This window comes from Rhipicephalus microplus, chromosome 5 (genome assembly GCF_043290135.1).
Source record: "Rhipicephalus microplus isolate Deutch F79 chromosome 5, USDA_Rmic, whole genome shotgun sequence".
NCBI classification, from domain to species: Eukaryota; Metazoa; Arthropoda; class Arachnida; order Ixodida; family Ixodidae; genus Rhipicephalus; species Rhipicephalus microplus.
This window is the reverse complement of record NC_134704.1, coordinates 209,473,131-209,487,399: the sequence shown is the minus strand read 5'-3', so window position 1 is coordinate 209,487,399 and position 14,269 is coordinate 209,473,131. Positions and strand designations below refer to the sequence as shown.

At 46.3% G+C, this 14,269-nt stretch overlaps 2 protein-coding genes across 9 annotated transcripts in view; one reads left to right on the top strand and one right to left on the bottom strand.

Annotated features, from left to right (window-relative positions):
- The window catches only part of LOC142818109 (uncharacterized), a 495,850-nt gene that overhangs the window by 227,327 nt on the left and 254,254 nt on the right, over positions 1-14,269 (top strand). Inside the window, exon 3 of one of the 7 annotated variants that reach the window (XR_012895585.1) lies at positions 1,577-2,104. The exons of the other annotated variants lie outside the window; for them this stretch is intronic. The gene's annotated coding sequence lies outside the window, so the exon portion shown is untranslated. Of the gene's footprint in view, positions 1-1,576; positions 2,105-14,269 lie in introns of those variants that run through there. 7 annotated transcript variants of the gene reach the window in all.
- The window catches only part of LOC119173543 (uncharacterized), a 699,991-nt gene that overhangs the window by 474,487 nt on the left and 211,235 nt on the right, over positions 1-14,269 (bottom strand). The gene's annotated exons all lie outside the window — the stretch shown is intronic.

The window sequence follows — 14,269 nt, the reverse complement described above, 5'->3', positions numbered from 1 at the left end:
GGCGAAGCAATAAGGGAACTCTTTGACACGAGAGGTTGTGTAGACAGAAACAATTTCAAGGTGACACGAATAGCTAAGACACGTAACGTCAAACGGAGAACCTATAAAAAGAAACCAATAAATAAATATGAACTATTTCTAACTAATGCTTAAGGCAGCAAAAATATGATGAAATCCTTGTGAACATTACTTGTGTTTGCAAATGCCAAGGCTATGTTACAAAAGTTTATTATAACAGTTTTCAAGAAATTAGGAGAACAATTGGATACCACATGAAATGAAAATGTACACTTGTCAGGAAACTGGAATATTTTTTTTTCAAAAGAAGACACTCAGCTATGATCGCCACGTGCAGACGATGGTTAAGTGATTATCCCAGGAGATGGCGGCATTTCTAGTCACTGCTTCGTTCACAAGTTTCGCACTGCTGTCCTATTCTTGTGAAGCATCTGGTGCAGTTTTGATACTGCTCTGACTTTGGCAGAAATACCATGTGCCAGTAGTTCTGTCCGCAGTTCAGCGGCCTCCATGTCTTCGATGTCAAATGGTTATGCAACCTTTCGCTCCATTTTCTGGGCGCAGCGAGGCCTCTTCCCACGACTTTCTTGTATGAGACCTTCGTTCCGACACTCCAGATCGAGTTTTCTGTAAACACGGCTGGCTTTCTCATGCACAGCAGCTTCAAATCGTTTCGCGAGCTTCAAAGCATCAGCAACAGCATTCCATTTATTCCATCGTGCATGGAGATGTTTCAGAAAGTCATTCTTTTTTTCGATACCTACGCTGGAATACTAGGAGAAAATACCAGGAACTTTTTTATATCGTGCAGCGCAAGTCGTCTTCGTCCTGAAAAAACCTCCTGTGAAGCATCGTGCATTATTCCTGCGATTAGAGACCGGTCAGCACTTGCTCCCTCGTGTCGCAGAAGTCCAAGTGTGAATCCCTGCAAAGACGCGCATTGGCGGGACAGTGTGAGGCACAGTCACCGGCCTTAGCTTCTGGCGTGTGCCGCTTCACACTACGACATCGGTGCAATGCTTGCCCAGATTGACGATCAAGATAGAGAATGATGATTAGTGTAGTTTATTGGCGCAAGGGCCAGATATGGCCAAAGAGCGCCAGAGCGATGATAATGAACTGTGCTACGTGCAGTGTAGATAAAACAGATGTGACGTGGATGTAAATGGGCCTAAAAAACAGTCGTTGTAGGTGCGTAAAAATATGCATATGGTAAAATATGGCAATTACAAATGATTTGTGCTATGGAGACATAAAAGGGTTTCAAAGAGATACGTATGTGAAATAAAAACTTGGCATGGAGCACCAGTGCCTCGACAGATCCCTTAAAACAAGAGCATGGACGCCTGGGCTCATTGAAAGCTGCTATCACAGCGGACCTCTGAACAGAGGATGCGCTATAAACTTGTTGAACTAAAAACATTCAATACCACATCCTTTAAAAATCTTAGAACGGATTTTGCATCAAAAAGCGGCTCTTCGCCAAGAAACATCATCGGATGTAAAAGAAGATGATACCGGTATGCTAAAGGAAAATATTTCTTTCTTTCTCTTTCAGCTTCCGGACACTCCAGGAGGACGTAGAGGACGGTTAGCCTCTCGCCACATTTACCACAAGTAGGAGGTTCATCGCCAGTCAGCAGAAAGCTATGGGTACCATAAGTGTGTCCTATTCTTAGGCGACAGAGTAGGACATCAGTTCGCCGTGTTCTCGTAGCGGAGGGCCGGTAACCTAACTGCGGCTTAATCAAGCGAAGCTTATTGTTTATTTCTGTGTCCCACAAGCATTGCCAGTGGCTTCGCAGTTTCCTACGTAGGAAGGGTTTTAGGTCCGTTGCAGGGACAGTAGCGGTAAGGTCAATAGCGCGCAATATATTTGACGTGGCCATTTGGTCAGCTAAAACATTGCCCTCGACACTTCTTTGGCCAGGTACCCAGAAATTTGTAACATGCTGGTTGGACATATACGCAGTACACAGGACGGAATACAATTCAATTATAACCGGATTTCTGAATCTAAAGAGTGATCTTAATGCACTTACCATGCTTAATGAGTCTGTAAATATAATTGATTTTTCTATGATTTTCGTATATGCTTCACAGCCGACAATAGTGCATAACCCTCAGCAGTAAATATACTTGTTTCCGGGTGAAATACACCAGATTTCGAGAAGAATGGTCCGGCGGCTGCATAAGTCACCCCTGCATGCGACTCAGAAGCGTCGGTATAAAACTCTACGCATGAGTAGGTGGACTGGAGTTGTCGGAAATGCATTTTAATATGTGCTTCTGGTGCATGTTTAGTGATCTCGACAAATAAGTGTCACAGTGTTTAAGCTGCCACTGCGAAGGCGGTAAAAGTTTCGCTGTGGGCGTAAGACAAAGTTCTAGCAGTGGAACACCCATTTCTTCACTTAAGTTTCTCACACGCAAAGAGAACGGCTTTCTCACAGCGGGTCGATTATGGAAGAGGGTGGCAGCGGTCATATCGTTTAGAGTTGAATAAGAAGGATGCTTGATGTTTGCGTGTACCTTTATAAAATATGTGAAACTGCTATAGGATTGCTGCAGGTGAAGTGACCACTGATTCAACTCTACATAGATGCTCTGGATCGGACTTGTCCTGAAAGCATCGGTCACAAGTCGAAGACCCAGATGGTGAACGAGGTCTAAGATTTTTAATGCACTTCGCATTGCGGAATGATAAATTATAGAGGCATAATCAAGGCGCGACCCGACAAGGCATTTGTACAACTTCAAGAGGCACTTTCGATCACTACCTCACGTTGTACGTGATAGGAGTGTTAGGAAGTTCATCGCTTTCAAACATTTCATTTTGACATATATATTATGGGGAATAAACGTTCGCTTAGAATCTAAAGTGGTTCCCAGAAATTTATGCTCGCTGCTCACAGAGAGTTGGTCTCCCTTAATCGCAACATTTGGTAGCGGCATTACCCCTCGTTTGTTGGAGAAAAGTACGCCAGTACTTTTCTTGGTGTTTACTTTAAAACCATTCTCGTCCGCCCATTTAGACAATTTATTCATTCCAAGCTGCACTTGTCGTTTGCAGAGAGACATATTGCATGATTTGAAACTCATCTGCACATCATCAACATACACGGAATAAAACATCGCGCTTGGAATCACTGATTGCAGGGAGTTCATTTTTGCAAAAAAGAGTGTGCAACTAAGCACGCACCCTTGCGGAACACCAGTCTCTTGGGAAAAGGATCCAGAGAGAGCACTTCCCAATTTTACGGGAAAGGTTCGGTTAGACAGATAACTTTTAATTGTGTTTAGCATGTTCCCATGGATGCCCATGGCGGCAAGATCGCGTAGAATCCCGAATCACCTTGTGGTATCGTACGCCTTCTATAAGTCTAGAAATACCGAAAGTACAAGCTGCCTATGAATAGATGCATCTCTGATGTATGTCTCTATGCAAACAAGGTGGTCTATTGTCGACCTCCCCTCTCTGAAAACACACTGAAGGGGGTCTAGTATACTGTTACTTTCTAGAAAGTGGATTAAGCGCCGGTTTATCATTTTCTCCTATAGTTTGCATAGGCAACTTGTTAACGCTATTGGCCTGTAGATGGTGGCCAAAGGCGGGTCTTTGCCTTGTTTATAGGCACCGGGATTACTATCGCTTCTTTCCATGACAATAGAATATACCTAGCTTCCTACATGGTACTGAAGAGGGTTAAAAGGGCTTTTAGTGCTTCGGGGTGAAGGTACTTGATCATTTCGTACAGTTAACGATCACCACCTGGCGCCGAGTTGTTGCAGTACGCAAGAGATGCCTTAAGTTCAGCAAATGAAAATGGGCTGTTGTAAGTCTCCCTGGACGGACGTTTACATTTAAGGGGTTGCTGTTCTTCGCATTCTTTGAATCTTAAGAACATTTTTGTATAGTGTGATGCACTTGAGACATAATCAAAGTGTTCACCTAGGCAGTCTGCCTGTTCCTCCAGGCTCTCCTCTCGGCTAGTTACCAAGGGTAGGGGGTGTGACTCCCGACCCATTAACTTGTTTAACCTATTCCAAACCTTCGTTTCGTCGGTGTAAGACTTCATACCGGAGATGTACCTATTCCAACTTTCTTTCTTTGCAAGACGACGCGTTCTTCTGGCTTGGAACTTAACCTGTTTGAAATTGACGAGGTTTTCAGCCGTTGGGTCATTTTGTAGTAGTCTCCAAGCTTTATTTTGTCTATTGCGCGCTTTTCGACAATTGTTGTTCCACCATTGGATGCGACGCTTATTAGTCGTTCCGTTAGTTTGCTTAATACATTTCACTGCAGCGTCAATAATAAAACTTGTTAGGTATGATACAGCATCGTCTATATTAAAATCAGCAATGTCATCTACGTCTAAAAATGTAATTACTCGGAACAGTTCCCAATTGGCTGACTTGGTGTTCCAACGAGGAAAGTTAGGCGAGTGTATATCTTCTTTTGTTAACTTCAACATAATCGGGAAGTGGTCACTCCCAAAGGGGTTCTTGAGAATGAACCACTCCAGATATGTAATTAATGTACTCGAGACAATACTCAGGTCTATAGAAGAGTATGTGTTGTGTGTAATGCTATAATATGTTGGTTCTTTTTTGTTTAGTAGACATGCACCTGATGAAAACACAAAGTGTTCTATTAAACGTCCTCGCGTATCTAAACGGGAGTCACCCCATAGAGGATTATGTGCATTTAGATCACCAACGACTATATATGGTGGAGAAAGTTCATCAATAAATTTTTGAAAGTTGACAGCAAGGAGGATAGTAAATAGAGGTAATTGTTAGTAGCTTCCCGAACAGCACTGCTCGGAAAACAACTGCCTCAAAAGACGTTCAGAGGTTTAATTGCTTTCAGCCAACACCTTTATCAACTATTATAGTGACACCGCCCGACGAAGCGGCAGCGTTGTCACGGTCTTTGCGCAAGATGGCATATTGCTTTAGAAAGTTTGTCTGTGTGGACTTGGGATGTGTATCCTGGACATACAGCACCTTTGAAGTATGTTTATTAAGAAGTTCTCTAATATCATCGAGGTTATGAAGAAGTCCTCTCACATTCTACTGCAATATCTGTGTGTCCATTTTAGATGTGTTTTGTGCTGTGTGCTCAAGGATGGAAAGTTAGCTCACGGATCCTTTCTGGGGACCGTGACACGACATATTTTTTTTAGATGCGGAGCATCTAATACTCGAGGCTTGTAGTGCGGCGCCGTCCGCAAGCTTCCTCCTCCTTCTTCCATTATCTGTGCATCCCTTCCTCTTCTACACACCGCGCGCGCTTCACTCCTCCACCATCTGTGCACCCTTCCTCCTCTACACACCGCGTGCGCTTCTCCTCTTCACGAACATTCACTAGCTGTATAATGTAGCGCGCATGCGCCGTCACGCTTCGAGAACATCGGCAGCTGACGTGCGCGCATGCGCCGTCGCGCTTCGAGAACATCGGCAGCTGACGCGCGTGCATGCGCCGTTGCGCTTCTCCCCCTTCTCGAACATTTGACAGCTGACAGTGCATGCGCCGTCGCGCTGTATATATACTCAAGGTCGGCGCTCGCTCGCTCAGTTGCCGCTCGTCGGTTGGTTTGTACGGCGCGTCGACGTCCAAGGTCGCGGTGAAATGAATTCCAACCAATCCACAAACACAATGATCGACGTCCCTTCGACCAGCGCCGCCCTTTCGCATACGTGTGTACGTGTTCACTCATTTAACACCCCCTCCTACAACCACGTTAACCAATTTAGCCATCGTCCCAAGTAAGTCGCAATTTAACACCCCATTTCACAACCACGTTAACCAATTTAGCCATCGACCCAAGTAAGTCGCACTTTAACACCCCGTTAACCAATTATATGCTCCGCATCCTCCTCAGTGTTCCCCCGAGGGAAGCTGCGGGCAATTTTTTTTTTGATCGGTCGATGGAGTCACGCCAATCCTTAGGCGCTGACTGTGCCCTCATGCTCTGTGTTGTGTCCATCGCCTCTTGCGAGACGCTGGACAAGCGGTCTTGCAAGCGCTGCGTTCGTTTTGAGGGCCTCGCCTCAAAAAGACGAGACCTTCGCGGCCCCCAGCCCGTAGGTTGGTGGGTCTTTCTTGGATGGCGGAGCAGCACTGGCTGCGACCACCGAGCGGGTGGATGGCGTCACCGCTGGCTCACTATGCGTGTGCCAGACAGCCGCCGGGGGCCGTCGTGGCGCTGCCCCCTGACACGCCACTTCGGCAAAGCTAGTTTCTGGTAGGTAGGACACCTGCCTTCGTGCTTCCCTAAATGACATGTTTTGTTTTACTTTAATTGTGACAATTTTCTTTTCTTTTTTCCAGCATGAGCATGACAATGAGTATGCGGCATGCTCCCGATTACAGTTCGCACAGTGAAGAGAGTTTTCACAGGCATCAGATGTGTGTTCTTCAGCACTGCATTTCGCGCAAGTTAGGCGGCCTTGGCAGTTCTGTGAACTGGGGCCGAACCGCTAACATTTGAAACATCGGAGAGGGTTCGGTATATATGGCCTCACACGAAGGTTGATGTACCCAGCCTCAACGCAGTCGGGCAGCACACTTGAATTGAAAGTAAGTATCAGGTGCTTAGTCTGCACTTCTTTGCCAACACGCCTCATCCTAATTCGTTTCACGTTGATGACATTCTGTTCGCTGAAATGCTCCAGGATTTCAGCCTCCTTCAGCCCTAACAGGTCATCATCTGAAACAACGCCACGGGTGGTGTTCATGGTTCGATGTGGGATTACGATTAATTTGGTATCTCCAATTTCACTAGATTAGGCAGTCTCTCATATTGTTTATGGTCGTGGAGCTTGAACAGAAGGTCACCACTTGCCATTCTCGATGCTTTATATTCTGAGCCAAATATTTTCGTCAAAGACTTCGAAACTAGAAAAAGTGAAAGTGTTCGCACTGGTTTGCCGAGTGTGTCAGCATGGATAACGTGGAATCGGGGAAAAATACTTTCTGGAGGCCAAAAAACTGGAAGACTTCATCGGTGCGCCCTCTTTTCTGAGGGCGATCAGGGAGTGGAGGGAAGGAACTAGCCATATGTAAATGTTTACTTTCAGCAGCGGCCCCAGCCACCCACTATGGAGTCCTACAAGGGGACGCTGCAGGGTCTGTAAGTACAGTCCCTGCAGACGCTAGCTGTACGCCACCACTATAACCGAATATGGTGTATCCAAGGTAGGATAGCCACACAGGGTTAATCCTTGCCGCCAGGAAGCATGAAAGTCAATGGAAGTGAGTAGGGGACAGAAAAGATTTAAAGTAGGAGAAAAGACGAAGATGTGAGGTGGAGACAGGAAAAGGCGACTGCCCATTCCACCGGGCGGGTCAATCCGGGGGTGCCGTCTACATGAAGCCGGGGCCAAAGTGGTGTGTTGCCGCCACTGGGGGGCCTTAAAGGTCCAACCACCCTGCATTGGCTCAACCTTCAGCATCCCCTTTTCCCCGGATACGGCAAAGCTACGCACGGCTAGGCGTGGGAAGGGGTCGAACCCCCCCCCCCCCCCCCCGTTTGCTCGGGTCTAGGCAGAGAAGCAGCGATAGCGCATTGTTGGAACGGAACAAAAAAAGATAATTTTGACCGGAACGAAAACGTAACCGTAACGTCAATAATTATTTCATTCTAGAGCAAAATATTTTCTAGCGTTTTTCGTTCATGGGAAAACTTGGTGATCCTGAACAACTGAGGTCATGCAACGTGAGCAATATTCTACATAACTGGTGGAACAGAATCAGTGCGTATCTATAAGGCAGGCATCCCTAAGTAAAGGTGTGTCCAAATACTATGGAAAGCGAAAAAAGTGGCAGCCATAGACGTTTGTGTTAATTCAAAGTGGGCTTTCGCATGTCTTTCACACAGGCTGCCCTGAAGTTTGCTTGATCAAAACAGTGGTCGCGAATATAAAAGAATACCCTCGATGACGGGCTGCTTCTGAAATCATGCTCACACTGTTCACAAAAAGAAAATATTGGGCCCCTTCAGAACATTTCTAATTCCCCCTTCAGATAATCAATTACAATAACTTAGAAAAGCACTGGTTTGGATTATTTGGTTACGAATTGACAGTAAAGCTACTTGCGCTTCCTTAAGAACGTGGTAATTTATTTTAGTCCGGTTCTTGGTTGTTAAAGGGGAAATCTTATGTTTTATAGTTGATTTCTTTTAATGTTTTGCAGAAAAATTAAAACCGTAATGAACCATTAGGGAACTTCTTCTTTTGCTCTGGAACGGAAATGGAACGGAACATTTTGTGGTGGAACGAAACTAAAACCAAACCGCAAAACGCTGCGATAGCGTTCGCTTCCAACACGCTAACCCCTGCGAAACTAAATTATTTTTAGGTTTATCAGGAAGGACAAGCTGTCACCTATGGAACCACGCATTTTCATCAGTACATCGCGGGCAGACATGTGACTCTCCTGACCATTCACAGGACACTCCTGAGTATTCTAGGGCCCCAGAAGCAGATTCCACAGACACTTTCGCGTCGTATGATCCGATGACGCATTAAGATGTTAGCATAAGACTACGACGTCGTGTACTGTCTTGGAAACAAGCACAGAAACACCGACGCACTGAGCCGCTTACCCCTCAGCGAAGCCCTTGAGGATACACCTCAACTCGGCTGCGTGCTCATGTTCGAAGCGCTAGAAAGCCCCCCCCCCCCCCTCCCTAAGAAAGTCACAATGGCCACGCAAGATGACCCGACATTGTTTAAGCAGTACAACGCCCTGATGGAGGGCAGAGTTCAAAACTTCAAGAATGAGAACCTAAACGCTTTTCACAAGAGAGCAACGGAGTTCAGCTGTCATCGTGGTTGTATCAAATTGGGATCACGAGCAGTCATTCATGGCCCACTTCGACAATAAGCAATGGCTCTCAATCATGCCGGACACCGAGGCGTGATCACAATGAAGTGCACCCGCAGCTACATGTGGTACACTCTGAAAAAAAATGAGTAAAAAGGGTGTCTTTTTGTCCAACAGCAATTATCGTCATCTATATTGCGTTCCATCCTTGCGCTATCGCCCCGCACCTAGTACATTCTGGTCACGATCGACTTGGTCATTATCAGGGCTACATTGCATTCTCGATCGCCGAGATTTCAAGAAAGGAAGCGCACGCAAGCTTGATGACGATTATTGTTTTGGGACAAAAAGACACCCCTTTTACTCAGTATTCTTGAGAGTGTGGTCGGGAATCGGCAAGGGCATCGAGATAACTGCGGAGTGACAGCCCGCCACTTCACTTAAAGCGCTCCGCCATGAGCTCTAGCACCAGACTGGGGCAGGCTGAGCCCACCTAGGCACACATTCCTGGCAATTCTAGATGCCTACAGTAAATGGGTTGAAATTCGCCATGTGAACAAAACAACATCGACAGCGGCCATCGATTTCCTGCTCTTGTTGTTGGAAACTTTCGGATTACCCAACAAGGTGGTTTTAAACAACGAAATCGCAATCGTGTCAGCCGAAATACAAAAATCTGACGAGCGGCAACTGCATCACAGTGGTGAAATCTGCTCCGAACCACCCAGCCCAAACAGACAGGCCAAACGCTACGCGGTAAAGCTAAAACGGGCTCTTGCAAGTACGGGGTCTATACAGTAGCGCATTGCACGCCTTTTTTTTTTCAAGCAACTCGCAACGCATCATACGGGCCAGGTACCGGAGAATCTCATGTTTTTTGCGCCCTGAGGACACACATGTCAGCCATTCTGCCAGAACCACCTTGAAAGTTCACACCACATAAGGAAGACTCCTCACGTTGCCGGTAACTCCACAAAGGACAACCAATGGTCGCCTGCGAGTTTCAAGAATGCGCGAATGGACGGTGCCCATTGTAAAAAAAAAATGGCCCGAATCTATGTGTTACACTGCAAATGTCGTCGAAAGACGATAGTCTTGCGTCTGGAGAGAGTGAACAAAACGTTTATTTGATGTTCTGCGCAAGAAAATCGGTGAATGGTATTCTTAAGGCGCTGCGTTTGAGTGCCTCGAGCATGTAGCGTAGGCGAACAAGCGCACCTAACCCCGTTGGAACCGAGCGCCATCTGGTAGTTATCTTCGAAAACGAAGGCGTGCGCGACCGCTGAGAAAGATGCGCGCCAGTCTAGGAGGTGAAAAGGTGTAGAATGCAAAGCGACGGGCAGGTGCCAGCACCGTGTCATCGTAGCAAAGCGTCGGAAACACCTTCTGGAGCATCGAGTTGCACTGTCAGCGCAGCGCGATAAACGCTACAGTCTTTAGAGTTAATTGTGTTGATCTTCTAGTATAGAGGCAGACATTCAAAACACAGACGTTTCTTATGGCGTTTTAGATATGCGCAATATTTGCTTTTTTAGTTGACAATCGCACAACTATGAACGCTAAACCTTGAGCAATATTGGGGGGCGCTGTGGATGGGGTTGGCCGTTCAATGCCGTTTGACGTATCATTAGGGCGGACAAACAGTCGAATGTTCAGACAGACAGACAGACCAAAATTTTTTCGTCGAATGTCCCCAAGAAAGACTATCGTCTTTAAATATCGACTTTAAATAGCCGTCGGTGCCAGGCCTGTCACGATGCGCCGACGGCCGCTCATCTCCCGCGCGTACTTTGCCCCGTGAATGGAGGGGGGTGGGGCAGCAGATTCTTGTGCGCGCGCGCTCATCTTTCGGTATAGAGAATTGCGCGCCTTCGACTTTGACCGGGACGATTGCGTTTAGTTGCCGGATGGAGTCGGTCGTTTGGGGTGTCGGCTAGCGCTGTTTTAGAGTACCCGTTACGCGGTAACGGTGGACAAACAGAGAAATGCACAGACAGACAGATCAAAGTTTTTGCGTCTAAGGTCCCCCAAAAAACTATCGCATTTCAAAAAAATTTCGGCAGGAGATTTTGCCTTGTTGAAGTTAAAGTCCCTCCATCGCGCCTTCTATCGCAAAACGCATGAATGGGATTTAGACCGTGCTTTCCCGCTTCCAGCCAGCTGCAGGGATGCGCCCTGCCCTCCACCTCAACCTCCCCCCCCCCCCCCAGGATACTTGACGGCGCGCGTCCGGGGACTGACTGACTGTCGACAGGGGCAATCAGTGCGCCCGCGCACTGGTTGCCTGTCCTTTGCCCTTTTATGGCCCACCGCGGGCTCGAAAGCCAGCGCTCGGACAATTAAGACCGTGCTGTGCGCAAGTGACTTGCGCACAGCACGCTCTTAATGAGTAATGGAGAACTGAGTTTATTACTTTCTTGAAAGTAATAAACTCAGTTCCCCGTTACGTATGCTTGTTATTCCTGCTACCGTGGACGTAACACAGCGCCAATAGGCTTCTTTGTTCCTGAAAAATTAATCCTCTCTGCCTTTCATCATTATACATCTCTCTTGACACTTACTTTTCTTAACACTTTTAACTTCTACCGTTAAATTAAGAATTGCGTAATAAAAAAGAGGAAGTGGATTTGTTTCTTTAGAGATTTGTTATTTAGTTTAGAGAAAAAGTGCCAGTTTAGTGCCGGACTCTTGGCTGGGGTGTGTGGCGCAACAATGTGTAGGAGGTACGGAAGTATAGATAGTGTTGAAAAAGAGCGTGATGATTCAAAATGCAAAAAAATAGAAGTGACATGAAATACGGACCACAATCCAAACAATGGCCATAATACACTAAACAAAACTAAAACTATAAACCCAGTCCCCACTATGTCATGTTGTTTGGGTAAAAAGTAAAAAAGAAATCAAATAGCAGCTGTAGCAAAAATAAAGTCGGCAATATTAGGAAGCAAGACAGTCCAAAATCGAAGCATTGAAAAATCGTGCTGAAGCGAGGCATTGAACCTCGAGCAATCAGTCTGATCAAGATGGGTATTAAAATGAAGCGCACTGTAATATATATGAAGGTGTGGTTACGAGCCATGTAAAACAGCTAACGCACGAAGAAACTAGTTGAGATCGACAATTTGAAGAATTTCTGGTGGCAAATTCTTTCACTCTCTGCTTGTACGTAAAAAAAAGTACCAGTATATAGGGGCTCAGTCATTCTTTCAAGATTGGAGACACGCGTTTCATGGCGCAAAATTGGTTCGATATAATTGGTTTTTTGTATTGCCAGCTTATTAGTATATATGAAGTAGAACAGCTTCGTTATTTCACGATAACGTCTCTATTCCAGCGTTTCTAGTTTAGTGCTTTTCAGAAAAACTGGTGGAGATACGTTACTTTTAGGCATTGAATATGAATTTTACAGCTTTTCGCTCTATTGATTCAAGTTTATCTGTGTTAGCTTGCATGTGCGGATTCCATACAGCCGATGAATATTCAAGTATCGGTATTAGGTACATCTCACATGCAGTCATTTAGGTTCGCCGCATGCCTTACCGAGTGCCCGCCTTAGGTAGCTTAATATGTTCAAAGCCTTTTTCTCAAGAGCAGATATATGTTTGTTCCATGTTGAATCAGATGTGATGACAAATCGAAGGTGCGTATAGTGCCAGACAAATGAGAAGAATTGATTCCCTAGGTTGTATTGGAACTTAAAATGATCTTTTTTGCGGGTTAAGATTATCGCCAAAGTTTTTCTCGCGTTAAAGGTCATCTGTCATTTTGTGAACCAATCTTGAATATTATATAAAGAGTTATTTAAAAGAACCTGGTCGCTGAAAGCGTTGACTACTTCGAAGCACGCAAGCATCTGCGATTATATCACGGCTGGCTTTATTGATATTGCAACGAAGAAACCGAAATAAAAGAGGCCCGAGGACGGATTCCTGAGGTATTTAAGCGGCGCAGACGGCGAGCTGATACCACCGTCCGTAATATCGCGTCCAGTGAATATTACTCGCAATTTCAAAACCTGACCAGGGATGCGTTATGTCATTATCACTAATTAGCTAATGAGTAGATAGCTGTAACTACCATGCAACCTGTAAAACTCGAGAATGCGCTGCGAATTGAGGGGTCCGTATGGTACATACACTGAATTATAGTTCGGAAACGTGCACCTCGTATTTTTAAGAATACCCTATTGATGTGCTATACTATCGATATCTATAAACCCCAAATATTCTTTCGCGGGGTCATGAAAGTACCTTCCATAGGAATCCTCGCTTTTCACGCGTACCCTATTTTAATTTTTACGTGGCACTGTAGAGTACACCATCTCAACGCAAGATGGAGCTACGAGGGCTTCATGAGTGCGTGATAGCAACCTGCAAAGGGCGGTTGTCAACGCAAACCTAGAGATATGCCGGATGAGTCGAGAGAAAGGCTTTGAGGTGGTGGAAATAAACAGAGAGGTGCATAGGTAAGGTGGTTTTGAACGAGACAGAATTCACTTCGATGGGCGGCTAGGTCATGAGGTTGGTTGGCGACTTGCAGGACGCGCAGTAGCTTTTTTGGGGGGCGAGCGCGCCCTTCGAGGTGCAGGATAGCAAGTAACAAGGGAAACAACCAGGGAGACTTTTTGACAGGTGGTATGGACAGATACGATTCCAAAGTGGCACCAGCGTCTAAGATAGGTAGAGTCCGGGGCAGAAATAAACGTAGCCACGAGTGCCGAGCCAATTCAGACATAGGGTATATTGCCACGTTCCATTTCCCAAGTTTTTGTTATCGTCCCAAAACACCACACGATTCTCAGCGCAAACCGCGCCTGCAGTTTTCGAGAGGGTTCCGGACTGTAGTAGATCATTTTGATAAGATCACGCCCACTGTGCGAATGGTACAGATTGTTCTGGAACGTACGCCGCCGCCAGCAATAGCGCTAGAACATTCGACGGCGGGAGTATAAATGCCGACGCGCTTCGCCGCTTGTCAGTTGTTGATCGAAGGCCGACGCTCCGTTCGCCGCTATCAGTCTGAGACTGCTATCTGTGCGAGACTGCTGCTGTAATTGGACTTTCTATTTACCGGGCACAGGTTCGCCCAAATAAACAGTTAAATCCCAACAAGAAGTCTCCTGTCTTCGGCCACGTCACGACCCCGTGACATTTGGTGGAGGTGCTGCTTCGTTCATGTACCGGACGCCCCCGTCAAGCCGTGAACCCAGCCCACGTCGCGGAGAAGATACCGACGCCAACCAGGAGCAGCGAACAAGCCGCCGACAGCAAGGGCTACCACCAGAGTACGGGCTTCTACACGACAAGCCGCGGAAGACCAAGGCCATGACTGCGGCTGCAGCGACAATGACAACCGCAGCGTCCCAGCCCACGATGGTCATGCATCAACCCAGGGAACCACCAATTTTCCATGGGG